This window comes from Macaca fascicularis, chromosome 11 (genome assembly GCF_037993035.2).
Source record: "Macaca fascicularis isolate 582-1 chromosome 11, T2T-MFA8v1.1".
In the NCBI taxonomy this organism is placed as follows: Eukaryota; Metazoa; Chordata; class Mammalia; order Primates; family Cercopithecidae; genus Macaca; species Macaca fascicularis.
In genome coordinates, this window is record NC_088385.1 from 20,325,944 (window position 1) to 20,344,588 (window position 18,645).

General features: G+C 34.1%; 1 long non-coding RNA gene across 2 annotated transcripts in view; it reads left to right on the plus strand.

Moving 5' to 3' along the window:
* The window catches only part of LOC123567469 (uncharacterized), a 212,987-nt gene that overhangs the window by 9,800 nt on the left and 184,542 nt on the right, over positions 1–18,645 (plus strand). For both annotated transcript variants that reach the window (XR_012419723.1, XR_006690416.2), the window contains exons 2-3: positions 14,326–14,386; positions 15,943–16,051. This is a non-coding gene — a long non-coding RNA (uncharacterized lncRNA). The remainder of the gene's footprint in view (positions 1–14,325; positions 14,387–15,942; positions 16,052–18,645) is intronic.

Consider the following 18,645-nt stretch of genomic DNA (forward strand, 5'->3'; position numbering starts at 1 on the left):
TTTAATATAAATAACTATTAACGATAATGGCAAATTATCTTTAAAGAAGAGAAGAAAACTCAGAAGACTACCCTGGGGAGAGTACTCAAGGAAAAGTCAACTTGGAAGGATGACCCTTCCCAAACCTGGGATTTAGGTCTTGTTGGAGAAAGTATGGTTGCAGCTCACTGCACAACAGAGAAGTTTTCTATGTTGCCTGGATCAGAGCTGGTCCAAAATCACCAGGAAAGGTGGAAACACTTCTCTGGGGTGGAGGTAAAACAAAGCCTGTCAGTCAGAGAAGTCAGCCAAGACAGGAAACACTTCTCTAGCGTGCAGGTGGACACAAAATTATAGCTGAAATTGGCAAGTAGGAAACGCCCCTGCTGGTTGGTTTAGGCTACAATGCCAACAACTAGGGTGCCTGCAAGCCTCCCTGAGAATTTGCTTGCAGTGTTCTGTGGAAACTTGATGGGAAGGCATCCACGCGCCTGATCTCCATTGGATATATCTCATATGCATTGCTGACAGCTACACAGCAGGAGTTAAGTACAAGCAAACCAAAGCATACCAGAATCAGAAGAGAAAACTATTCTTGGTGTTTCTCTATACTCTACTAACAAAAGAAAACATAGTTTCAGCAACGAAGGAGAAATATTTAAAAGGTGCAGCTCGATTTTTGCAAAAACAGTGAATGAAGAGAAGATTTGAGCCTGAGAGGCAGTAAATTGACAACTTGCACATTTGTTTTAGTTTGCTTCATTACTATCAGTCTCTCCCTTCCTTCTTCTACTACCCACAATCTATGGTGAAGATTATCTTTCCTTTTCTCACCCATAGCAACTAGCACATTTTTTTCTATATAGTGAGATACTATCAAGTATTTGTTATTAAAATAAAATTCCATACTCAACATAGCACTATTAGTGTAAAGGTTAAAAGTATGGAGTCTGGAGACAAACTATGAACATACAAATCTTATCCCTGCCACATTCTAGTTATAGGACTGTGGGATAGTAATCTAAACTATTATTGTGTCAGTTTCCTCACTTGCATTTTGAAAACAATAATTCTACCCTTATTTTGTGGTTTAAATAAGTGGAAAACATTAGACTAGTGCCTATAACATAACATATACAACAATTGCCATCAGTTCATATTATTCTTCTTTCTCTTCCTCTATGATTCTCCCCCAACATCCAATATAATTCCTTATGCAATCAGTAAATACTGTTGGATAAGCGAATAAAGATCTATAGATGTTCATACTTTTTATTGAATCATACATTTAAGGAATGAATGAGAGGAATGAAGGAATTATTCTGGCTTTAGAAAATCCAATTCATTCTACTATAGCTACTTCATAGTTTGTTTTCATTCTTCAGTACATTAACCCCTAAACAGTTTTGTGAACAACCCAATAGTTTCAACCATTTTATTTGGATTGGAAGACATTGTTTAGTCTGAGATCACACATACCAACGACAAGTAAACACAAGTTGTTTATTCTTACCTTGATTCTATGATAGTGGTGATGAAACAGGGGGTGGGGTAGGTAGGAAGAAGATAAATAATTTGCAGTGTATCTTAGACTTTGTAGTTACAATTAGATTGCCTGTAGTTCAAAATAAATACAAAATATTCTTTCTTATATGAGGAGTCACTTCCTAGCTGATTCTCCTTATTTCTGTTTCTCACTTCTCTACCTCTCCTTATAGGCAGCCCCTTGCATTTGGTGCATTCACTTTTAATTATAAATCACTATTCAGGTGGAAATATTTCTTTCTTCCTTTTGTTCAGGAATATAATTTAAAAAAAAAAAAAAAAAAAAAGGATATAGGCCGGGCACGGTGGCTCAAGCCTGTAATCCCAGCACTTTGGGAGGCCAAGACGGGTGGATCACGAGGTCAGGAGATCGAGACCATCCTGGCTAACATGGTGAAACTCCGTCTCTACTAAAAAAATACAAAAAACTAGCTGGACGAGGTGGCGGACGCCTGTAGTCCCAGCTACTCGGGAGGCTGAGGCAGGAGAATGGCGTAAAAACCCGGGAGGCGAAGCTTGCAGTGAGCTGAGATCCACTGCACTCCAGCCTGGGCGACAGAGAAAGACTCCGTCTCAAAAAAAAAAAAAAAAAAAAAAAAGGATATAAATAAAAGCAATCAGATTAATCATTTTTAAACATTCTTTCCATTATGGCACAACCATATTTAGAGAAATAGAGGAATATCTTATTCCCCACTTTACCTTTTATCTTGTATTCATTAATGAATCTTCACTGCCCAGGTATTTTTACATATGTTCCTCCATTTTTATGTTACCCTCATCTATACTAGACTACTACACTGTTCTTTATAAAACGTTTCCATCTGTAATGGGTTGAATAGTGATTTAAAAAAGTGGTTAAAATAGTGGTTAAAAAAAGTTCTATCTGCAGAGTTTGTTAATGTGACGTTTTTTGGAAAAAGGATCTTCACAGGTGTAATTAGTGATCTTGAGATGAGATCATTTAGGGTGGGACCAAAATTCAATGACAGATGTCCTTAGAGTGAAAAAGCAGAGCGAGTATTGGAGAGAGACAGACAGAGGCAAAGTTTCAAATTATATGTCTATAGCCAAGACATATAATTGCCTAAACCCACTAGAAGCTAGGAGAAGGGTGTGAGCAGATTTCATTCAGAGTCTCCAGGATGAACTAACTGCCAACACCTTGATTTTGGAATTTTGGCTTTTAGAACTCTTATAGAATAAATTTGTTTTCCTAAGACACCAAATTTGTGTATTTTGTTACGGCAGCCCAGGGAACTTACTACCTCATTATTCAAGAATAATTTTATATTTGTAAAAAGTAATAGCATAGAATCTGGAGCTGTACTGCTTGGATTTCATTTCTAACTTCACCACTTCCTACATGTTTGGCTTTCTTGTGCCTCAGTTTCACAGTCTGTAAAATGAGGACTACAAGTATTAGACTACACATTAGACTATTGGGAAAATCAAACAAGTTACTATTTATAGTTGGCATATAATAAAAGTATGCTATATGTTTATTTAAAAAAATAAATAAACAAATGGATAGCTATAAAGTTGGGCTAAACTACCTAGTCCTTACTGGCCTCCTAGTGAATTTCTAATACCTTCTCTGTCTCTCACTTACTTTACTTTTGAGTAAAGTTTAACATTAACATATAAAAGTGTTCAATTTATAAATGTCCAGCTAGATTAATTTTCACATCAGACACACAACTATGTATCCATGTAACCAGCTACTTACTATTCACTACTTACTGAAAGAAACCAATCTTCTGACTTGTAGTACTGTAGATGAATTTTCCTATTTTCAAACCTAACATGAATAGAATCTCACAGTATACTGGGTTTTTTTTTGGTCTTGCTTCTTTTGTTCAACTTCATGTTTGTGAGTTTCATTCATGTTGCTCATTCTCACTGAAGTACATGATATATCAGTTATTTAAATATATTAAAATTTTTTGTGGGGGCACTTGATTTTTTTCCAGTTTTGCCTAATATTAATGCTACTGTCATAGATATTTGTTTTCCATGCACTTGGGCGAACAAATTTAATCAGTTTTGCTAGGCATACACTTAGAACATCAGTGTCACAAAATGTGGTATATTTAGCTTCAATAAGTAATATACTTTGTCAAAGTAGTTGCAAAAATTTATACTTCACCAGTAACTTATGAAGCTTGCAATTGTTCAACATGTTCTCCAACACTTGCTGTGGTTTCATCTGCTTCTCATTTTGTCATCTACCTTTCATTCCAATGCATGTTGAATTTGTATTTTAATTTGAATTTCCCTAATGAATAACGAAGAGGTCTACATTTTCTTTGTTGAGCTACATGTTGATCTTTTGACTACTTTTGTAATGAGTTATGCTAAGGTGTTATCCTATTGATTCATTAGCATTCTTTCTATATTCTGTATATTTTTCAGATGTGAACATTGCAATATCATCTCTCAGATTGCTTTGCCTTTTTACTCTTTTAATTGTGGCATTTTTAACAAATGTGTCTAATTTTAATGTAGTCCAATTTTTCATTTTTTCCCTTTGGAATAAGCACTGTCTGCATTGTTAAGAAATTTTACCTGTGCAAAGATATTAAAGGTTTTCCTTTTATGCTTTACTCCAGAAAATTTAATGTTTTACAATTCACATTTGACTGTAACATTTATCTGGAGTACTTTTTGTACATGATTTGAGGCAAGAGTCGAGTTTCATTTCTTATGAATAGACATGCAGCAAATATTTGAAAGATTATTCTTTTAAATCTGTAATTCAGTGTCAATTTAGACAACCTCAAAACATCTTGCTTCTACAAATAGATGGTAAGTTTGAGAAAAGAATGGAAATGTTTCCTTACTTTCTACTGAGTATATTTTTAACACTGATCAATGATTGAAACTGGTCAGTCAGAGAAAGGTGATTTAGTACACACTGTTTATTACATTAGTATCCCTTTTTTTTTTTTTCTATTTTTGACACAGGGTCTCACTCTGTTGCTCAGGCTGGAGTACAGTGGCATATTCACAGCTCACTGAGGCCTCAACCTCCTAGGCTCAAGGGTCCTCCTATGTCAGCCTCTCAAGTAGCCAGGACTACAGATATGCACCACCATGCCTGTCTAATTTTTAATTTTTGGTGGAGATATAGTCTCACTATGTTACCCAGGCTGATCTTGAACTCTTAGACTCTAGCAAGCCTTCTGCCTCACCATCCTAATATGCTACGATTACAGGTGTGAGCCACCATGGCTGGCTGTTATCTTTTTAATTGGATATTCTGCTTGGAATAAACACACATTTTTCTAATCTGGAAACACATTTTCTTATTCCACTTGATTAAGTTGATACTTAGAACAACTCCTGTAATCCTATAACTAAAAAACAATTCTTTAACTGAATTTATTATTACTTTTATTCTTTGTTGCTGGCTATCTATTAAATTAATCAAGCATTGATAACACTTGTATACAGAGCCTAGTACATATTAGGTACTTAAGAAAATCTTTTAAATACATAAACAGTGACAAACATACTGTTTTCCAGATGCTGCACTCATAAGAAAGATAATGTGTCAAAAATCAAAAGATGAGAGATATATCTCTTAATACTCTAAGATATGTGTGCTAACTTATTTTATATCAACTTTGTATGTTTTTGCATATTCAAGTATGTATGTCTTCTATATATCTACTATGCAGTCCCTACATACATATTGATTGATAGGGATAACTTAACACAAAAGTTAGCATCTCCTCAGGTTGGGGACATATTTTCACCTGTGAAAATAGTGCATCAAAAATGTCATTTATTGGCTGGGCGCAATGGCTCATGCTTGTAATCCCAGTACTTTGGGAGGCCAAGGCGGGTGGATCACTTGAGGTTAGGAGTTCAAGACCAGACTGGCCTACATGGTGAAACCCCGCCTCTACTAAAAATACAAAAATTAGCCGGGCCTGGTGGCGTGTGCCTGTAATCCCAGCTACTCGGGAGGCTGAGGCAGAAGATGGGCTTGAATCCGGGAGGTGGGGGTTGCAGTGAGCCGAGATCAAGCCACTGCACTCCAGCCTGGACAACAGAAAGAGATTCTGTATTTAAATAAATACATAAAAAATAAATAAATAAATAATTTTTAAAAATGTCATTTATCCCTAAAGACAATCCTATAGCAAGGGTGGACAACTTTAAATACTACTAAATAGCCTCGCTCTGAGATGGCTCCTACTTGTAAACTGTTACCATGATAAATTCTGAGGACATTTCTGACACGCAGTGAGGTTGTTTACTAAAATTTGAAGGGCTGCTTTAAAAATACATTACTGAAAAATTTGGTAACATATAATCCAGCAGAAATCATTCATTTCTTCATTCATTCATTCATTCATTCATTCATTCAAGCACAGTGTTAGAAACTGAGGGTAAACAATGATAAATGGCTACGACATGCTTCCTGTTCTCATATATCACTCTTGAACGGAAAGGAAACCCATTTTGGTTTCTAAGTGACAAGGGAGAGGTAGGCTAATTCTGAGGTCAAGGATGCTAGAGGAGTACACATTTAGTTGAAGTTTATACCTTCAGGGTAAAGATCCTTCCTCTCTCTCTCAAACATAATTTCTTTCCTTTACTTCAAGTTGAGCTGACACTTACCTGTGGTGAATGAATACAAATACTAATAAAGTACAACTAGAGGTCTTTTTATTCAGCTTGTTGAATATGCATTGCCAAAACCCAAGTACCATATAGAGTAAAATATAATATACTTGATATATAGCCCTTCATACTCAAGGTATCCCAAAGCACTTTACAGAGCAATGACTTAGGTAATGTAGTGCAGTGATTGTGTTGGCAAACTTGACTGTCATTACTAACTCAGCAATAGATCATACTTTAGCCTTGAACATTATAACCTGTTTGAGTGAGAGAAGCAAGTTAGCAAAAATTTTAAGCATTATATCCTGATAGATTTTTTAAACTGACTTCCTATATCGTGATTTTTTAAGTCTGATGCTGTACTTAACCAACTATTGCTTTTATCAAAATTGTATCTGTAAGATGATCCAGGTATTAGTGAAACCACTTCATTAGATTATCTAAAAAGGGGAAAATATTATGCTCTAACTGAAATGTAGAATGCAATTTAAGTTTTATAGATGTAAATCCATTTTTAGAATAAAATTTTCCTGTGTTTCACAAAGTGAAGGAAGTTTGTATATTTTTGGTTTCTGTTGGGGGTATCAAGTGCTGAAAAGTATCTACTTATTATAATATTTTATTAATATCTGTTACACACAGTTCTATAAATTTAATTTATTTTACTTTCAATTTTCATAATAGCCTTGTAAGGTAGATATTATTACCTTCATCTTACAGGTAAAGAAACTGGTGCAGAGAGATTAGGAATCTCACTCAAGGTCACACTATTAATAAGCATAAAAGTAGGTTTTAAACCCTGCTCTGTCTTACACCAAAAAGGAACAACAACAACAAAAAACCTTCCTCTCCATCAAGCTGTCTATGAAGTGTAAAGACAAGGAATGTGTTGATTATGATTCTCTTAAAATTGAAATTTGAAAGTAGTTTGACAGTAACGCAAATATGTCTAGGTTAAGATTATACCTCAGATATAAAACACAAAACTCTAAAGAAGCCTTTGGTGCAGTAAAAAAAATTACTTTTACAAATAAAACTATTTTAAAGCTTCAAAAATAATCTCAGCTACCTCCAGTGTTCAGAAGCAGTCTCTAACTACTTAACGTCAAGGCAGACTTCTTTAACTGGATGTTAATCAATGGGAGGCTAGAGGCAATGTCTAAGTGTTGTCTTGTCGTTGTTATCTGACTTTATATCGTATTTGGTCATGAAAATAAGATGATAAACTTAAATAGTATTCATTGCCTATTACATATGAGATTCTAAGCCATGGACTGTGGAATTACAAATATGAACTAAACAGAGATACTGCACTCAAAAGGTTCACATTCTAGCCTATTTGTACATACATTTCAAAATGCTGGAAATAAGAAGAAGAAAGAACGAAGGAAAAAGTACTGAGACTGCAAACAATGAAAGACTTCCAGGAGTGAGATCAGGGAAGACTAATATTAGAAGGTATATTAGTTGAACAAGTGTCCAAGTACAATGTGCACTAAAAGCAAGCATTATGCCATCTTTTCTCTCAAAAATTTTTATTCTTCCTCTGTTTCATATATTAACTAAGAACATCATCATGTATTTGGATATTTATGCAATAAATCTACACTTCACTTCTGACTTATCTTTTTCATCATATAGTCCATCCAAAATGCAATTCTGTCAATTCTAGCTGTAGAATGTATACATTTTCCCACCTGCTGTACCCTAATTTCACCATTCCCATTACAGTTCAGAATTTGTTTATCTGTCACTTAGATTGATTCAAGAGACTATCCATGTATTAACTTGCCACATGTTTTTGTTGTTATTTTTGTTTGTTTATTTGAGACAGAGCCTCACTCTGTTGTCAAGGCTGGAGTGCAATGAAACAATCAAAGCTCACTGCAGCCTTGAACTCCTGGGCTCAAGTGAGTCTCCCATATTAGCCTTCTGAGTACCTATGACTACAGGCATGCACTGCCATGCCAGACTAATTTTTTTTTTAAATTTTTTGTAGAGGGAGGGTCTCTATCTGTTGTCCAGGCTGGTCTTGAACTCCTGGCCTCAAGTGATCCTCCCACCTGGACCTCCAAAAGTGCAGGGATTACAGGCATGAGCGACCACACCCAGCTGAACTTGTTACATTTTAATCTTCTCTTCACCCACTAGTCAAAATTATCTTTCATAATGTAAGCGTCAGTATGTCTTTCCCGTGCTTAAATTATCATGTTAGTCCTCTGCTTCAAGTTTGAATTTCTTATTTATTTTATTGGATGTTTATAGCAACTGCTTAGCTCTCTAGCATCATTTCACCACTTCCCACCTTACCTGGTAAACTTCATTTATCTAAGGTAAACTTGAAATTTTGAGAACACAGTTGGCTTCCTAGTACCAAGACTCCTACAACATACTATTCTCATTTTTAAAATACTCCCATGACACATACTTATATTTCAGATTTCAGGTGAGTTTTCACTCTACTCAGCTCTCATATTTAGTAAGTTTTATAGGAAATCACACATGGCTTTATGTACTTCTGCTGTCTTCTTTATGTACCGTAGCTGTCTTCTACAATGGCATTTTCATACTCTGTGATCAGCCTCTGTAAACCTCAATAGACTAAGCATCACAAGAGCGTACCCAGAATACAGTGGCTGCAAATACCTATGAGTGGGAAGAATTAACAACAAACGTATTAATTTTTCCATCTCTGCTCAAGATTTTTATTTGTTAAAGTAGTTACAACTCAGCTACATAAAGAATAATTTGTCAATGTCACTTACCAACATTTTAGAATGAATTGAAGAGATTTTTGTTATTTTTCACTCAATGTACAACTTCCCTAGGTCATAAGCTCACTTGCATAGTGTCGTAGACAGAACAAGGGCCTCACAAAGATGCCCATGTCCTCATCCCCAGGATCTGTGAATATTTACCTTCCATGGAAAAAGGACTTTACAGATGTGATTAACTGAGGGGTGTTGAGATGAACGATTATCCTGGGTTATCCAGTGGCCCAATGTAATCACACATATTCTTATAAATGGGAGGCAACAAAGTCAAAAAGCAGTTGTAGAACATGTGATGACGAAAGCAAGAAATCGACATGATGCCTGAAACAATCCATGAGCCAAGGAATGCAGACTACCTCCAGGAGGTGAAAAGAGGCAAGAAAGCAGATTCTCCCTTAGAACCTCAGAAGCAGCCAGCACTGCCAACACCTTAATTTTAGTCCGGCGAGACTGATTTCAAACTTGTAAACTCCAGTACTTTATGGAAATAAATGTGTGTCATTTTAAGCTACTAAATTTGTTGTGGTAATTTCTAGAAGCCATGGAAAACTAATACAGGTACTGGCGGTCACTTAGTAAGAAATAAATCATATTTATTGTATGAATAAAGCAAAATCCTAAAAGCATACCTGAAAAACAGAGAAATGGCAAAGTCAGTGTAAAGAGTCCACGGCCACAGATTATTTATCCATTGTTTTGGGAATGATGATTAGAAATAATTTTAAGAAAAATTGCAGATGTAAACAGAAGTACCTGATGAGTTGAAAAGTGTAGAACAGAAGTTGTGTTTCTCATAGTTTAGCATGTACCAGAAACACCCGAATTTTTGATGCAAGAGGTCTGTGATGGAGCCTAAAAGTGCATTTCTGACAACTTCCAAAGGAAGCTACTGCTGTTGATCTGTGCTGATGGTCCACGTGTTGAGTCATCTGGATCAATAAATATTTTGTGCTTTTGATTATCCTTGTTTCCATCATCAAATAATTTTAATAGCCTGTCTTTTACATGTTTTCAAACATCTCTTATGTGGCTTTTATATTCTACTCATTTTCCAAGTCTTCCAAAATATTTTCATTTTCAAATAAATTGGTTTTATTTCATATTATATGTGAAATATGTACATTGACTTTTTAAATTGAAAAATTATTCAAAATTGCATTACATTTTTAAAAGGATCTAAAAGTCTTCAATCTGACTTTGTAAGTATAGATGAATGGGGACATTTGGAGGGACGATGGGAAAACTAACTTTAAAATAAAATAGTGAGGCATGATAAATGTTAGGCATAAAAATATATGCTCTATGACTCCATATTACATTTAAAAAGCAGAAACAAATAATTTTTTAAACTAGAAGATCACAATCATGGTTTTCTTTGGGGTTGTGGAAGGGGGCAGACACTATATGGCAAGGAGGCCAATTGTGGGGCCGCCATGTTCTGTCGACTGATTTGTTTGTATGTGCATTCATCAAGCTATACACTTAAGACTTGTGTAGTTATCGGCATGTATTTTATAACTTAATTTTTAAAAAGACTTTAAAAAGCTGAAAGAACTGTGTCACATGTGTTGGCTGAAGGGTGTTTTGCCTATGATTGGATCTTTTTGTGTATATTTCCTGGAAACAATTTCTCTATTGGCAGAGTGATTTGAAATAGATACTGTGACAGAACCATATCCTGAGATTTTTTTATCTGAAACAAGTAGTTTTTAAAAAGTGAAAATGTCTATTGCCTTTGGACATGTTCAACAAGAATTTTCTATGAGTGTTTAACATTTTCATGTACATGAATCTTAAAAATCCATCACATATGTGTACCTGAGAAGATAATTTATATGAGCCCTTTTACATTAAGGAATTTAAATAACTCTGTTAATACATGCAATATAAGACAGAACGGTAGGTAAAAAAAATTAAAGTTTCTGTTAATTAAATAATATTTTACCATCTTATGAATAGAAAAATCATTGTGTTTATATTATTTTTTATTTCATTTCTTTGCTTTTCTTGCCTATAATCCATTCCAGGAGCATTGTTTTATAGTTAGCTGAATTATAAAGAGGTGAAGTAATTGGTGATTCAGTTAGTAATTCTACTGGATTAAAAGCAGGACAGGTTGGTAATGATCCAGCGAAAGTGAATAAAAAGAGAACAGGTAAGCACATATGGTACAACATCTGCTTTCAAACTTAGAAAATATCTTCTCTAATCCCCAAAGCTTTCTTGGCTTTTCTTCTTAATTCTCTTTCTTTGCAGAAAGCACTGTGAAAACACATCCTGACTATTTTTTACATTTATTATAATTTTTCCAAATATTAAATCACTACAATTTCCATTTCACAGTTTCTGATCCTATCACAAAAGCTTCTGAATACCGAAGCAAATAGATTTAGAATAGTTAAACATAATACTGAATCTGAATCTCAAAGAGAATCTTTCTCTTCTTTAAGTGGATTCAGTCTATTTCATTCTTTATCTTTTGTAATAGGAAGTATTTTTTATTTTTTAAAAGCCTGTCAACACATTGTAGGAATGTTACGCAAACAAGTGTATTATATATTTACTTGTATTATTCCTCATCTTCACTAAAGATAGCTGAAGCAGTCAGACGTCATTTTGAACACAGTAGTGCTTTGAAAATACAGTTGTTCCTTGGTCTCTATAGGGGGTTGGTTCCAGGACCCCCGTGGATATCAAAATTTGTGGAGGCACAAGTCCTTTATAGAAAATGGTGTAGTATTTGCAGATAACCTACTCATATTCTCCTTTATGCTTTAAATCATCCCTAGATTATTTATAATTATTAACACAATGTAAATGGTATGTTAATAGTTGTTAGAGTGTACTGGTTTTTAGAATTTGTATTATTTTTTGTTATTGTATTAGTATTTTAGTTGTTTTTTCCCAAATATTTTCAACCCATGGTTCATTGAATCCAAGAAGCAGAACATGTACACTGTAATCGTTCCTTTCCTTTCCACAATGATTTTAAATTGCTATGTTCTTAAAAGGCTAAATAAGACAGGCTAGTTTTAAATTGCATTGCTTGATTCCTGATATTCAAATGTCTGATAATTCAAAAATTCAACCTGATTTATAAAAAGTCTTTTTTTTTTCTGTTGAGTAAATGAATAAAGCAGATCCTACTTAGAAGGAATATTTCTGTCGCACAAATATTTACTCTGTATTAAAAATTAACTGTCAATAATACTTATTTGTATAGTACACTAGCATCAACAGATGATTTTTTCACAATAATTTCAATACATTTCTGCTTAGTTATACTACCTCTTGTTGAGCACCTACCTTAATGGGAGTTTTCCTGATGTCCATTTCATTGATCCTCACAACGATCCGGTAAGGCCCCATTCTCACTGCACAGACTAGAAAGCAAGGTTTAGAGCTGGTAAACTGGTGAGTCTGATGTCACAAAACTGCCGAAGGTGGAAGCTGGCTCTTCTTTTCTATTTTAGTTTCATCCCATAACCTATGTACATCACAGCTTATTTGCTTCATAATATTTATTAATTTTAATGTCTTTTCTCTCATCTGAATTAAATAAGGGCTAATATAAAATATCTAAATTTTATATGGAGTGAAGCATGTTGCATTTATATTTAGAATGAATGTACAAACCATTCCCCCAGTAACAGCACTGGGCAAATACTGCCTATCACAAAACAGAAAAACATCATGTACACAACTTAAGGAATTCTTTCAGAAGATTTAAAATATTGTGGTGGCTTTTCTTTATTTCTAATGATTAAGATGTATTTGTAAGATGCACTAATTATTTTCAGTCCTTAGTTTACTATTAGAAAATCATCTCTTTAGTATTCTAAATGCTGATGATGTTTGGAAAGTAGTCGTTTACAATTTCCTGTCTTTCTAAAACAAAACAGATAAGATGTTTTAGTCTGCTTCAATGCTGTTCTTAAGTGTTCCATAGTGGTGCCTTCTTGTATATTATGGCCTTACACAAGAGAGTAAATTCATAAAAATGCATTTCTGATATCTTTATCTTTATGTTGAATTGACTTTTAAACTTCTGAATAATTTTTTTTTCAATCACAATCAGTCATTTCTTGCTGCATAATAGTTTTTATACTCCAAAGGTATAACCACTAGCTTCCCTGTACTTGTACTTTTAACTGATGCATTGTGACCATAGGTTACACTCAACAAATGACCTTAGAATTATTTAATGGTTACTCATGTTATTATTAATAAAAAACATTCTATAATGTCAGCATCTGTTTCAATAGTATCCTTGGATTATTGTAATCTGACCTATTGTCTTTAGACACAGATCCTCACTAAAAGTGTAGGCACCAAGCTTTGGAATAACAGGAAAAGGAAGAGACTATTCAGAGAGAAATACAATGTAAGAGAATTTGGTATTATGGCACCAGGTGATATAGTGCTATTGTACTATATTCCATACTCACAAAAAAATCAATGACTCCTTAAGTGCATTTACGAAAGAGAAAACAGGATGAAAAAGAGAAAGGAATGGGATGGAAATAATCAGCTCTATTCTCCTCCTGGCAGGCAGGAGTCCAGCAAAGCAGATTCCTTAGGGAGAGAGAATGTCATTTTCCTCCCTGACCGGGACTAAAACTGCAACATGCTAGAAATCTATGGCTTTCTTAGGAACTGTCACTTTTGTGGAAGGCAAGATTTAGAGGTCGTATCCAACAGCCAGGAATGCTATATAAGCACCATTTTTGTATAGCAGTAGCTCTATAGGATTCCCTTTGTGCATGGCCACAAGCTTTGCCCATGATTCCTGCACATTTATGGCAAAAGTGATTCAGCAGTGTGGAAGGGAGGGGTGGCGTCTCTCTTTTTGCCTAAAGTAACTCTTTGTTTTCTTCAACATTTTTTTATTGATTTACCTTAAAACAAAAATCATTTTCCCTATTGGGAACAGAATTGATAAGTAATCCATCGCGTCAAATAAATATTTTTCAACCACATTGATACACACACACAAACACATGTGTTTTATGCTGATTTCATTTGAATCAGGAATAAAATCCACTATAGAAAGTTAAAATATCTGCCTGTCTAAAGAGGTAGTCCAGAGGCTGCATTTTTAATTGGATTCAGAAATTACATTACTTGAGCACAGTAGGGCCCAAAGTACACAAACTCGTTTATTTCATTTCTTCTAATGATTCTTCTAATGAAAATAATCAATCTGTCAAATGTGAAGCTATGTCTCTAAATCTCTAAATTTTATAAAAGCTTATAATTTGATTTTTACTTGACAATGCATTTTACTAATTATTTAAATATGAATTTATTACTGGCATAAATGTACCTGATTGACAATTAAGTAGGCCTTTCTTTGTGCAATAGAGTAATGCATTCCTATCCTATGTTTCAGATGCTTAGGATCTTCAAATTTACAAATAATGTGAGTCTACTTCTATTGCTAGATGATCAAGGTGGGTAGTGATGGGTTAATCATCAGTGTCTAGCTAAACTTCTGATTAGTATAGAAGTTCTTTTGTTTTGCTTATCTATTTATTCACTATTAAGTTTTAAGCTTGGCACGTTCTAAGATTAGAAGCACTTTTTTTGTTGTTTTTCTGCATGGTTGGTAGCTACTCATAAAAGTCCTCAGAACCAGATCTAGCCATTTAATAGGTCACAAACTGATAGGTATAATTGATAGTGGACAGTAAAGCTTTTTGTATTCAGCCTGAGATTAAGAGGTTTAAGTGTAAGATAGTTTACATTACCACTGATTCCTTATCTTTACAATGAAGATCAAAAGTGAAAAAGTATAACTAGAATAGAAAAACATAATCATTTTTTAAATCGATGTTAACAATTTATGTTAGTTAATCACTAAATCTCACACTCAGACTGCTAAAACTCTTTTTCTGTCTGTCTTTATTTTCTTCCTTTCCTTCAGGTGCACTTTACTGAATTTATTCGAATACTTCCTTTCTTCCTGCCACTTAGTAGCATTTAACAGAGTTGTCTCAGGACTTGGAGTCTCTTGCTATGTAAATATCCTACCCACTGATCACCCTTTCACTATTTAGATATTTATATGTAAGGCCTCTTGAGTTCCTATGCATATTACTATTCTTATGGAGGGATGACTGACCTTTAGTAGGGCTCCTTCCTTATGAATGGCTTTTACTGCTAGCAGAGAGAATGACACCCCTATAAGTCTATTCCCGACACTGAGTGCTTCATAATTACACTGTAATTAAAATGTAGTTGATCTAAGAAAAAACATTGGATTTAGTTTAAAACTAATAATATAAGTGTGAAAAGTTTGGTTTCTAAATTTTACAGTCACTTTCTTTTTGTTATAAAATGAAATTTAAAAGAAAAAGCTTTGTAGAAAGAATGATTTCATAGCACTTTTTTTTCATTTTTTAAGAGCAACCAATTTCATGCATCTTAAAAATATATGCATTTTTTTCTGATATGAAATATAAGAAAAAGTGAAAAAGAAAACTTGTGGTAATAATATTTCTTGATAAAAGCCATGCTCACCATTTTTTTCTAGCATATATATAGTTAATATAGGCTAATAAATATAATAGAAGATGCTTGTTCCAAATTTGTAGCATCATTATACATTAATGTTTCACGTGTTTCTGCAATGTTATTTGCTACTGGGAAACAGGCAGTTCATCACTCGTTTGTGTTCCTATATAATCATGTCTGAATAAGAAGTTAAGTTTTTATTTTAAATTGTCTTTCCCTATTTTGATCTGAATAATTATCATGTGAAGAGATAAATCTATTTTTAAGAAAATATATCAATATTATGTATTTATTGTTTTTCATTTATTTTCACTTGGCCTGGCATGGGCATTTCTTAGAACAGAAAAAGATGGCTAATACCAGCATGAAAGTGCAATGATAGTGTGCCTTGTGAAATGTTTTAAAAGTCGATGTAATAGATATACATTTATTATTTTTAATAGAGCTGTTTTTTTTCTATTTCTCTTCTTTCCAATAAATGAAACTTTTATAGTCCATTGGTGGGACAGAGTTGAAAATGGATCTTTGAAGACCTCTATCGTCACCTCTATCATTATTCCTGCTCCAATGACAACGGAGAGCATACTGTCAAAGTCCTCCAGGTAATACCCTTATTACATGTGTCATTAGAGGATGTTTGCCATATCTGCTTTAACACCACAGACATTTTAAGTAGGTTATTCCATCACTTTGCCATTTTGATTATGACAACAAAATGACACCATATTGAAATGGATTTTGGAAAGAAAGGCTAACTGTCCAAAGAGGTCCATGCTCACTCTAATTAAAATTGGCTTAGGTGGCACAACCTTCATAATTCAGAGTATGACTATGAAGGATATGTATGTTGAAAACCTTCTTTGCTCATTAGTGCTATTTCTGTCAGACACCACTACCTGCTCTTTTCTTAATGAATGCTAAGCCATCTCTTTAGAAGATTGTGCTGCTTCTCTGAGCTGAAGGAACTGTCTTATTTCCTCCCAAGTTCGTCAGGAGTAAAATCGGGGAGTCACCTCTTTGACATTTCCCAACCTCTGTACTTATTTATCTCTTTGAGACCTTGCGCTCCAGAGATATCACTGTCTTAATTAAGAAGAAGGATGTGACCATGGTAAATTGACTGATTTCATTGATTAAGGACTAGCTGTACAAGTAACATTGATTTTAACAGTGGGTCTACATAAATGTAATTGTTCGAACATGGGGCTGCATAATTATGGTGATGTACGAGAATACTTGGTTTGTCCTTTTCAACCTTCACTAACATTCTTTTGCATGATAATGTACCTTGTGCAATTAGCAGAAATCTTAAATGTTACAAAATGTCTTTTGTGAAGACATGAAGTAATAATTATATTCTAATTTAATTCAACAATATCAGACAGTTTTTCTTTTCTTTCTTCTCATTTTTCTTCCTTTTGTACACATAAGATCATGTAAATGGTAACATGAACACAGAATTTTACCTTCCAGTACCAACAAGAAACCCATGCAAATATATAAAAACACCTATTATCCTATTATTTATTTCAAAATGAATATAGTATATATGTTCTGACATTCAGTAATATTTGCTATTACATATATTTTTAAGTGGAGTTCTCCATAGCAGGGCTTAAATCCAAAGAAAGTACTTATTATCTTTCTACATTTTTATGAAAAAATATGTCAAGGTCACTAGTTTGTAAGAGATAAATTATTATTAAATTATTTATATGAAATCATTTAATAGAACAAACATAAATTAGAATATAAATAAGACAATATAATCATTATTATTTATTATTACTACATGTAGATAAGAAGACAAAACTAAAACTCTATAGGATGTTCCTGTAGGGATCTCATCTCACAGAAATTAAATTTTCAAATAGATAATATGAGGCCATAGGCAGTTAAGTATTTTTATGCTTAATGAATGAAAGAAAAAAATTCTAATCTTGTACATAAGTGAATTCAAAAAAATTAAAGAGAAAGGAGTAAGAAATTTATCTAGACAAAAATTCCTGGTGAGTCCAAATCATTGGATTTTTATCATAAGCCTGCCACTAATTAGTCCTGTGACCTTTTGTAGCTGTGTATCGTACATAATAAAACATAGCTCAAAAAATAATGCAAGGGCTCATTCATCATACGAGTCTATCTTTTTAATCCACTTTTTGGCCAACTGAAAAAGGAATTCTATAAACTATTGTAGAAATACTAGGTCTCCAGGTTGACTGTGTCTGCATGTGTGTTTGCTTATTTGTTGATTGCTTGTTTTTTAAATATGCAGTGTTTGTAGCTTGAACTAAGATAGAAGGTTAATGACAAAACTGATAGCAGTGCTATTATTCCCATATGCCATTAGCATCCAAAGCCTCCCTGCATAATCACATGGTTACCTTTATATAAATTGAGCTCCACTACTTTGCATACCTATATAAAGGACACAATATTTTTGAAATGTCATTCAATGGGTGTTCCCTTCACAGTAAGAGGTTTCTCTTTTTGAATCTAGTCCTTCATTGAAGCTAAACTTAATGTTTCCATCTTCCACCTACCACTTCAGAAAGAAGATGTAATCCTGTCCAATTCTATTCAATACCTATCCAAACCTACCGATTAGTTACGGGAAGTAGAACATGTATAACCTAGTGAAATATAGGAAGAATACGCAAAATGTAAGTATTTAAACCAAGCATGCTGACATAAATGTTCTCACTCCCTTCACTGAGCCAGAATTCCTGTATATTGTGGTGTATGTGTGCATCTGTGTGTGTGTGTGTGTGTGTGTGTGTGTTTAATTTGACAGGTGGCGATAAAAGCCAAAAGCAGAGAGGGTATTTATTGGAAACATCATTTGAAACACTGAGGGAAGATTAATATGCTGGGTGGCCCTATTCTAACTCAGGGTAGCTGCACTAGAATGAAAAGCACAGCACAGAATTTTAAAGAGAATACTCTCACCCTTCTTTGGCTCCCATGAGTGTTAGAAAAGAATCCTATGTGATGTGTGCAGGAGTACAAGATCTGAATGGCCTTGATCAACTCAGCTTTCTGTGCCTCCTAATCATAGTTCTCAGAACAATTTTAGAATGTTCCAAGAATGCAATATCCTGAGATAAGGAGGACCTGTCTGGAACAGTCTGAGCTTTGTCTTCATTGCTCCTAGAACAGGATGTTCCCGCAACTCTTAAACTCAGACAGCCAAATT